Raw genomic sequence first — 10910 nt, 5'->3', positions numbered from 1 at the left:
CTGGAGTGGCCATGGGAGGGCAACACCGGTTCTCTTGGTGATCGTAGATTTAGGGTTAGCTAGAGAGCATTTTATTTTCTTCCCTCTGGTCCCTATTTAATCACTCGTTTCAAACTATTGAAAGAAGTTTTCTTTTTAAAAGAAAAGGTTTTACTGCAACTGAGCTTGATTTACGAGATAATTGATTTCTGTACTGTTTTGGAAATATACTGTACTCACCGTGGCGTTATGACGTGGATTATGTATTTTCTTATTGCTCAGTCTTTATTTAATTTTATTACTTACTGAGTTGGCGTACGCACATTACTCCTTGCACATTGTGTGCAGATTCAGGTATTTCTGAACCCGGTGGCAGGTGTTGATTACTCAGTGGCAGGTTCATTGAAGATAGCAAGGTACTTGCCTGGCGATCGCAGCCCTGCTTTTCTCCCTCCTTATTCTTCCTTAGACTGTTTTTGGCATTTTTCCTAGATTATGATAGTCTTCATTGTATTTGGACCTCAGTAGATGCTCGTGACCTGTGACACCCCGATGTCGGGCTTGTGTATTCATTTCGCGCTGGTTATTTAGACTTATATTATGAGATTTCTTGTTAATTAATAGCTTAAAAATGACCTTTATAGAATAATGGTTTGATTCGGAAATTGGGTCGGCTGGCCTAGTTTCACGATAGACGCCATCACGACCGGGTCGGTTTTAGGGTCGTGACACTAACAATGCAAGTGAGTCGAATAGTAAGTATACTTTCAGAAAGCTCATGGCAGTGTGATAGGGAATATGTGGAGAAGATACCTTGCGAGAATGAGCCTGCCCAAGAGGATGAGCGTCTACAGAGGGAGATGTGCACGATACAAGAGGACTCTAATTCAACTGAGATGATCGAAAATAAAACATTGGTTGAAAATGAAGCGATGAAAGAAGAGTTCAAACCCCCATCCACCTTTCCACATCTCCAACATTTAGTAGAAGAGAATTAGAAAGAAATGGTGCTGGACATACTAGAGGAATATTCACTTGACCTTTCGTCTTTGTTTTATTATTCTAACCTTGATCATATGGATTTTGTTTTTGGGGATTTACAGGAATATGTATGGATTGATTGTCACGACCCAAACCGATGGGCCGCGACGGGCACGCTGTACCATAATCAACCGAGTACCAACATAACGTATCTTTTCACGTAATACTATCATAGATAACTGAGCCGGAAGGCTTTCGAGAGATAAGTAGAATACAACTTGTGATACCAACTTATACATAAGACATACGGGCCTATAAGGCCAAAATAACCACTCGTACAATGAACATAGGCTGGCAAGGCCATATAATCTTTACGAACATGACATCTATCTACGAGCCTCTAAGAATACATAATTATCACAAAGGCAGGGACAGAGTCCCGCCATACCAAACAATACACATCTGAATCATACTAACCAAACAAGTAATTCCGAAGTATATGGAGCACACTAACATCTTTCGCTGAGCTGATAGCCTACTTGGAGGGCTCTCGACCTATCTATCGGGACCTGCGAGCATGAAACGCAGTGTTCCCAGGCAAAAGGGACGTCAGTGAAAATAATGTACCGAGTATGTAAGAATGAAAATCAGTAAATAACAGACATGAGAGAAACATGGAGTAAAAAGACTTGACATGTACGTTTGCATAGCTCTTTGAATCATTTATTTTTTTATAATGTCATGCATATGCATACAAATGTCATATCATGCATGGGTGTATGAGTTCATAATATTATCAAGCTTCTGAAGGCATCCCATCATATAATCTCGGCCACCATGGGCAAATTATCAACGTATACCAGTTGATCAGGTGGTGGTGCGTATATATCGCCGTAACCTCTTCCCATATATATATATATATATATATATATATATATATATATATGTATGTATGTATGTATGTATGTATGTATATATATGTATGTATGTATGTATGTATGTATATGTATGTATGTATGTATGTATACGCGTATATAATGCCTCATGGGTCAATGCACATAAGTGCAATGCATGAGAAGTACGTCAATAAAATCTCTTGGAGTGTCATAAGACCATTATGCCTTCGAATAATATCATGAAGTAAACTTTTTCAACTTACGTATTTTTCTAAGACCCATGAACAGATGATAGAATAATATGACACATGGAGAATCAAGAACATAAGCATCTCTTGCATTTCTATGAATAGAGTTATTTATGAAAATTGCGCATTTGCTCGTTTTGTTTGTGTCGTATAGATCATGCCAAAAGAAAGAAGGGATAGCCTTAACATACCTAAAATGATTCTCTTGACAATCACTTTAACACCCGTTGATTGCGACAACAAGAAACGGCAGATCGAAGTTGGGAAAAATCCATATAATATTCTTGAGAAAGATAATACCGTGCTCTCTTAGAATCGCAAAATCCTGTTGCTACTACGCTACAAAGTCTTGTATGAATTCTTGTGGAAGTGATTCACGTTACTTAGTGAAAAGTATGGTTTTTGTTGGAGCATTACATAGCTGATTCGTATAACATAATAAACAAGAATGAATCTCTTTATAAAGGTCCCTTTTTTATAATGTGTTGGTCCCACTTAATAATGCTTCCCTTAGCCACCCAAATCCCTTAATATCCCAGATAGCAATGTGACTAATGAGTCACTTAAATCAATATTCTTGGGCTGCCACGTTTCGGGAGGGTTTGTTTATCCTTATCAAAAGTATTAATTATTCTCTAATTCACGATTTAACTAATTAATCTCCCATCAACTAATAATTAACCAATTACCTACATAATGAAGAATTATCTCAAATTACTTAAAATATTACCCACTTTTAACACACCTTATACACCTTATTATTATGGCCATGTGGTACCTTGTATGGTAGTAGTCCATAAATACCGGGTATTATAGGTCGGACCGTATTTTATCCCAAATTGACAAACTTCGACGAAACTTTTTTTCTTAGATTTGTTTGCCCTCTCACCTTCATCAATTTACTTATTCCTTGTTTGAAATAGCATAATGCTTATAATTCTAAAATAGTCTTATTCCCGAGCTTACGTCGATTAACTTACGACGAAACATCAACGTACAAAATTACGGGACGTAACATCTCACTTCCGAGCTCTCATTAATTTATTTATGACGTATTTACATGTACAAAAATATGGGGTGTAACATCGATCCTGTGAAAGAATGCAGAAACAAGTTAAGGATCATCATGAAAGAGCAATTCACTGCTCAAGATGAAGATAAGAAAGAAAGAAAAGAGCAGGTCTTGCAGGTATTCTCAGAAGAATTGGGCTTAATGAGCTCCACAAAGAAACCCAAGGAGTGAAAACGAGTAATGAACTCAGAATTTGGGGTGGAGTTCATAAGTTCTCGAAAAAGAAGAAAGTTCAGGGGAATTTCCTTTACCTTATGCTTTTTAATTGTGTGTCACGGGGACATGCCACAACTTAAAGTGTGGGTTGGGGGATATTTGTATGTTGTATGTATAGTATTTTTAGTTTCCTTTTGTTAGTTGTAGTAGTTAGAGAATTTTCAATTTTTCCCGACGATGGATATCATCAACAGGTTTCTTGAGGGAGCAAAGTTGAAGGAAAAAGAACAAAAAGAATTTCCTTTGTTAGGTAGTGTAATAATTCCCCTTTGTTTTTCTTTGGGTCGCGGTTCTTTTCGAAGGGTTTTAATTGAACTGGGTGTATGTAGTTTTTCCTTTTCTTAGGAGTTGAAAACCTTGTGCTATGATTTGAATTGAAGGCAATATCTCTTGACTTTGTTATGCCTTGAGAAAAGTGAGTGCTTTAGTTGTGACGCTTAGACTCAATTTTTGACTCTTGTATAAGTATCTTAAGTTGCATGATCATAACTTTGTTTAACTGCTCTGACTAGAGTGTCTTGATGAGTCCAATCTTGAGTGAGTTATGTGCCGTGTGTGTTTGAGGTTTTGTGTTATTATGTGCATTACATTTGATGCTCGAACTTTCCCCGTGTGTTTGCAAAGCGAAATAGTAGTTTTATTCAGTCTTGGAAATGATATAGGCATTTCTTTGTTGATCCAGATATATGTGTTTATCCGCCTATGTGTTATGTATCTTACTTAACCCCTTTGAGCCTGTAATCATGTTTCTTTGGCATCCACATTACAAGCCTTACCCATTTATTTGAATTGACCACCTATTTGAACCATTTACCTCTCATGAGCACTTGAATTTGTTGTTAACATTGTAAAAAGTTGAAGTGAGGGGTGGTTGGTTTGGCTTTTGAGTGGAACTATTGAAAAAAGGAGAAAGGTGCAATGTATTGAAAAGTGAGAGCCACTTGAAATGAAAAAAGAAAAAAATAGTTGTATTGTTGTGCAAAATATTCTTTGATAGTGGGGACTCTTGATGTATTTGTGTTTAAAGAAGTACAGAGTTAATGTACATTGATATGAAGGTGGAGTTATGGTTTGACATAAGTGTGGGGTTTTGAACGGTTAATTGTATGTATTAAAATGCTTAGGGAGGTATAGTCACTCTTATATCTTAATGTATCCTACCCATCCTGCAGCCTATGTTATAACCAGTTAAAGTCTTACTTGATCATTGATTGGATGAGCTCAATTAGTAGAGTAGTACACTACGGGCAAGCTTATGGTACATCTTTTGTGGCATATGAATGTTATTTCTGAAAGTGCGTGAATTCTTTCTATCTTGAGTTCCTAATTGTTCTTAAATTTTATTGTGTGTGGAACTACTCTCTATTGTTGTGTGAGGGCACTTAATTCATGAAGGAAAGGTAATGTTTGACCTCTGTGTTAGAGTAAGTGAGTGAGTTGTGAATAATGCATGGTACTTGCGAGTCAAACCTTGAGGTGAAGATGTTATTTAAAAAGGTCGTGTCTATTGTGAAGTGTAATTTGATTGCTCGAGGACGAGCAATGGCTTAAGTGTGGGGTGTTGATGGTAGGCTATAATTACGTGTTTTAGTCACTTCTTGCACTCTAATTTAGTGCACTTTAATTGTGTTTGAGCTTTAATCGTTAGTATTTTGTACTTATTGTATGTTTTATGCCTTGTAGGAGTGATTCCGAGCTATGTAGATGTTGTGAAGCTAATTCAAGCTATTTGGAGCTTTGAAGTCTGAGTAAAAAGCCCAAGGGATTAATTTCAGATCGTGTTGGGAGGTCGAGGGCCAAGTCTGGACGTCAAAATGCAGGATTTGAGCCGTACTCTGAGAAATTTGTCCTTGTGCGACAAAGGGTGCGAGGCAGAAGTGTATTTTTGCTGCCTGTTGTATTATTGAGCTTCCTGAAGATATCCACTAGCGCGTGGCATGGCGCGTCGCCCCATGTGGCGCGCCTGTGCCATTTTTATAGAGCTAATGTCCTATTTCAGCTAGGAGAAGTTTTCGTCTGGCCCGAACCTACTTGGTATAAATACATGGAAAGCGTTATTTCTGGACTTCTGACATACCTTGGACCTAAGGAGGCTAAGGAGGAGTTGGAAGAACACGAGCACAAGGATTTCATCATTCCTTCCTCACTCAAGACCCGAGTTTGGATTGAATTTATGTTTTCCTATACATTACTTATATTTGTGATGAATTGCTCCATATATATGGAGTATTTCTCTTTAGGGTTTGATGGATTTGGTGTATTGATGATTTTTTTGTAGATTATAACTTTAGTTTTATGTATTGAATCATTTTGGATGATTTAATTGTTATATCTATATTCACTAGTTCATGTAATATCGAGAGGATTTATTAAAAGGGTTTTTCCAATTAAAGGACAATCGGAACGGGATTTATTATTAATATTCAGAGTCGCCAATTGGGAGATTAATGGTGTCCCAAGTCACCGGTTGAATCCCGATCCGAGGAAATTACGACTCTGTTAACAGTCCGTGAACCAGAAATCCGAGTAAGGAATTCTGTTAACTCGGGAGAAGGTGTTAGGCATTCCCGGGTTTCGTGGTTCTAGCACGGTCGCTCAACTATTGTATTTGATTTTATCTGATTTCAAAACATGTCCAAACTCATGTGCTTTTATTAGTAAACCGCTTTTATTATTTTTTTTATTTTTTATAAGAATTGCAACGTCGTGAAAATGCATCTCGAACCACGTTGCACCAGTGCACCCGTGATTGTTAACACATTTCGACTTCGTTGAGATTTGGATTTGGGTCACATAAATGTGCACCCGAATTTAGGAAAGTAATATTATTAAAATACGCGCCTAAAGCAACTACGCGTTATCATCTTTGGGGAAAACCGTGAAATTCGCTAAACGGCTCGTCCCGGAGTCTAAATATTTTTATAGCATTTATTGAGGGCCCCGCAATTTATATTTTTATCTGGCGAGGCTCGTCTCATCATTTATTTAAAGGTCAATCCTAAAACGGCTATGATTTTCTATTGGGCTTCGACTCTATCAATAAAAGAAAAGTCCCATTTTAACATTGTCTAAGAATTATTATACTTGGGTCCATGTGCCCTCATGAAAACAGATCCTTATCATGTTGGGCCTTGCAGGCAACCCTCATAAAAACTATTAATCAGATATGCCCAAAGGGCAGGCCGATTATGGGCCTGGACTGAAAGGTGTAATTGCAGATAGCCGTTTGGGCCTGGCAGTCGAGCCCAGTAAGGCACATTCCCTTGACAACTTATAGTTTAACTCAGTCAATAGACGTTCTGAAATTCAAACCCATTCAGTTGTGAGAATTCAACCTAAACAACCACTAATGACAATTCAATTTAACAAGGGAATTTGTTAATTCAGCTATTTGCATGTTTCCTGATTTTATATGGAAGCTATAGGTGATTACTAAAAAAAATTGAAGCCTGAATTATAGAATCAAATACGTTTACAATACACATACTGACTAATAATCTGATTGTATCATTTTTTGTATAAACATGCTGAAACTTAGAAACTACTTGACTACAATGAGATTTAAACAATCAACTCCAACTACGTTAAATCTATTTGAACTACATTTGTTATACTAAAGTGTGAAACAGTCCAAACCATCCGAAGTAGTCCAAAATAACAGTTCAGTCTTAATTACAAACCATGATCTACTGAAATTCATGAGATTACATGAGATATAACACAAAATTATCAGGAACTATGCTGCATTTCACTCATCTCCACAAACTCGTAAGTTACATTGAGGCAGTTTCAAAATGTGTTCCTGAGAATTGAATCATAACAGAAGAATAGGAGATCAGCAACAGAATAATAGGCAGCAGCACACTGATGCTTAGCACAGCTCAGAAAATACACCAGCAGTCCAGAAATGATTTCAAAAACCAGCAGATTCAAGAACAATTTCGAAAACCAGCTTGAACACACCCACAGAAACTCAAAATCAATTTGAATAAACCCAAAACCACTCGAAAGACCAATCAGTAAACCTCAGAGGAACCTCAGCAATCAGCAGAGCAGAGAGTTGATCAAAATTAACCAAAGATCAATGTAACAGTGCTTATATTTTGTTGCATTTTTATTTTGTTTTAACTAAGAACTGAAAGAAGATTTTGATCTCAGATTTGAATTCTCAGATCTGAAACTTGAAGAGGGATTTTTTGGGGGGAATTTTTGGGGTTCCAAACATGTTATACAAGGCAAATGAATGCCTATTTATAGGCAAACTTAGGGTCCAATTTCAGATTTTCACTTTACCCCTTAGTCCCTATTTTAATTCTATTTTTAACCTTTATTTTCTGACTTGTTACACAAGTAACTACCCCAAGTTTACTGAATTTCAGTTTAAAACCCCTTCTAGAAAGTCCTGGGGGGTTCTATTCTGATTTTCCTACCCTTAGAATCCCTAAACTACCCTTATATTAATTCTGAAATTACTATTTCTAATAACACTACCCTTTTCCCATGCCTAAACTACCATTAGCATCCCCTGAAATTACTACCCAAACCCAAACAAAACCCCTGAATCTATTCTGCAATTGTTAACCTTCGATCTAGGTCTCAATTCACCAAATTACCATTAGCAGCTATAACCAATCACCCCAAACTAAACATAACCATTACTTGAAAACAAACGAAGAACTAAAGAACAATTACTTAATCAAAATCATCCATTAACAGTACTTAAATTGATTACTTAGACTACTTAGAATAGCTACTGAACCAACTAACTTCTGCACAACTACTTGAACAAATATGGATCCAAAACACAAAATCAGACTATTAAACCTAATGAACCCCAATCTTGAAGAACTCAAACAAACAAATTACTAACAGAAAATCCGATTGAACTAACAATTAATCGCTTGACTAATTAACCCGACATTTGAACATTAAAACTAACAGAAATAGAATGAAAATCAAATCTGAATTAACCAAACTAAAACTCAGAAATGGCACAGAAAACAAGCTAACTAACAACAAAAGCAAGAATTAACTAACAAAAGCCAAAACTCATGAAAACAATAAAAAATCGAGAAAGAAACTTACTGACCTAGGATTGAACCTTGACTGACTTCTCACTTGGTTCTCAAACAATATTATGTGTTTGTTCTCTCTAAGAACAACCACATAATATAATTTGAAACCAGACAAGCCCTTGACTAACCCGAGAAATTCTGGCGATATGGACAGAAACCCTAGATCTGCAATTTATGAGGCTCTTCTTAGATATGAGGGATTTTGGCTTGGGATTCAGGATGAGGGGGTCATGGAGGCTATAGGGTGCGATTTTGGGGATGATTTATGGTGGCGCCGCCACCAGATACCTAAGGCGGCGGCTAGGGTTTGGCTTCAAACTCAAATTTGACGAATTCAAGGCATGTTCAAAGGATTTTGACTGTGGATTACGGGCGTGGAGAGTGAGGAGCCACTAGGGTGTTCGTGTGGTCGGATTTGGGTAAGTTTGTGACTTGGCCGGAAAACTTAGATTGGATATTCGAGGAGGTGGGTTAGGATTCGAGGGCCATGGATATGGGGGTTGGAAAGACGAGGTGAAGGTGAGTATGGTGTGAAATTTTGGGGGCCATCGGAGCATCGCCGCCGCCGGCGCTAGGGCGGAGGACGGCGGAGATGGGAGGAGGACGGTGGGGCAACGCCAGCGTTACAGGGAGTACGAGGAGGGTGAGGGATGTTTTAGGGTTTTGGTTATAATTCGGACAATTTTATTTGAATTGAAGGATCAATCCAGGCCGTTGGATTTAAGGGGATGGACGGTCATGATTAAACGACGTCAAAACGACGTCGTTTTGAGTATGGGGCAATTGGACCGGGCAGGGCGTTTGGGCCAGTGGTTTGGTCCGGTTTTGAGGGTTTTTTTTGGGGTGGGCTAAACCTTTTTTGGCCCAATTTGGGCATTTTATTGAGACCAATTTGTTTTCTTTGTATTTTCTTTATTTTGCTTTTGTATTTTATTTTTGTATTTTTATATTTATTTATCTATTTTACAAAATGCTAAAACAAAACAAAGACCTGATTAAACTATTTAACTCCTAGAATTATTAAAACTCTGTTTAAGATAAATGCAATAATTAACAATTAAAAGTGCAAAGAAACTATTTTTTGCAATTTTCTTTAATTTTGTTCTAGAACTAACTAATACTAAAATTGTGACATTAAATCCATAAATGCAAATGCATATTTTGTATTTTTAATATGAATTATCATGCAATCAATTATCACCAAATTCAACAAAACCCCCAAAAATTGTAAAATCATTTTATTTGAAACTTTTGGAATAATTTGCTTAGGGCAAAAATCGCGTGCTCACAGCTGCCCCTCTTTGCCCGGAAATGCGAAGAGTTTTCGTGCAAAGACAAGTGAGCGAAAATGAGCAATTTTTGCCCGTTCGCATATTCCGTGTGAAGCATTTTTTTAAAAGAGTTGACCGCACCCTGCTTCAAAGGTTGGCTACATATCCTGGGCTAAACAGGAATCAGGTCAGTGTAGTTCGGGAATGTCTGGTAGCTGGGACTACCAAGGGCTGCGACTTTCTGCTGTTGCTGTTGCTACTGCTCGCTGACCTCCTTATTACACCGTGTTAAAATAAAAAGAAGCTAGCCTAAGCTATGATCTACGAATTACAAAAGGGTCCTATCTATGTCTTCTAACTTGTTCTTGTGTTGCTTTGAACTTGTATCTTGTAATCTTCCGATGGCATTCCTGTTATTGTCTTGCATTGTGATTGGCGATATTGCTGCCATTCCTCCGAATGATGCTTGATTGTTACCATTTGAAACATGTGTCCGTTTTCCAGGTGGGCTCCTGACTGCTGACGCTTGAAAAGTATTCCCTTGTTCTCCAGGCGGGCTCCTGACTGCAACGCTTGAAAAGTATTCCCTGCTGAACTTGAAAAGTATTCCCTTGTTCTCCAGGTGGGCTCCTGACTGCAACAAAATAAACAACAAAGAAAATTTCTGCCCCAGTTTGGTGGCTGGGCACATCATGTTAACAAATATTAAAAGCTAAAATTTAAATTGTACTTCCGTTGTTCTCCAGGTGGGCTCCTGACTGCTGAACTTGAAAAATATTCCCTTGTTCTCCAGGTGGGCTCCTGATTGCTGAACTTGAAGAGTATTCCCTTGTTCTCCAGGTGGGCTCCTGACTGCTGCAAAACAAACAAAGAAAATTTCTGCCCAAGTTTGGTTGCTGGGTACAGTATGTTATCAAATATTAAAAATTAAAAGCTAAAATTGAATTGCACTTCCCTTGTTCTCCAGGTGGGCGCCTGACTGCTGAAACTTGAAAAGTATTCCCTTGTTTTCCAGGTGGGCTCCTGATTGCTGAAGCTTGAAAAGTATTCCCTTGTTCTCCAGGTGGCTCCTTCCGTTTTCCAGGTGGGCTCCTGACTGCTGACGCTTGAAAAGTATTCCCTTGTTCTCCAGGCGGCTCCTGACTGCAACGCTTGAAAAGTATTCCCTTGTT

Source organism: Nicotiana attenuata, chromosome 6, assembly GCF_001879085.1.
Source record: "Nicotiana attenuata strain UT chromosome 6, NIATTr2, whole genome shotgun sequence".
NCBI lineage: Eukaryota > Viridiplantae > Streptophyta > Magnoliopsida > Solanales > Solanaceae > Nicotiana > Nicotiana attenuata.
Note: the sequence above shows the minus strand (reverse complement) of the source record.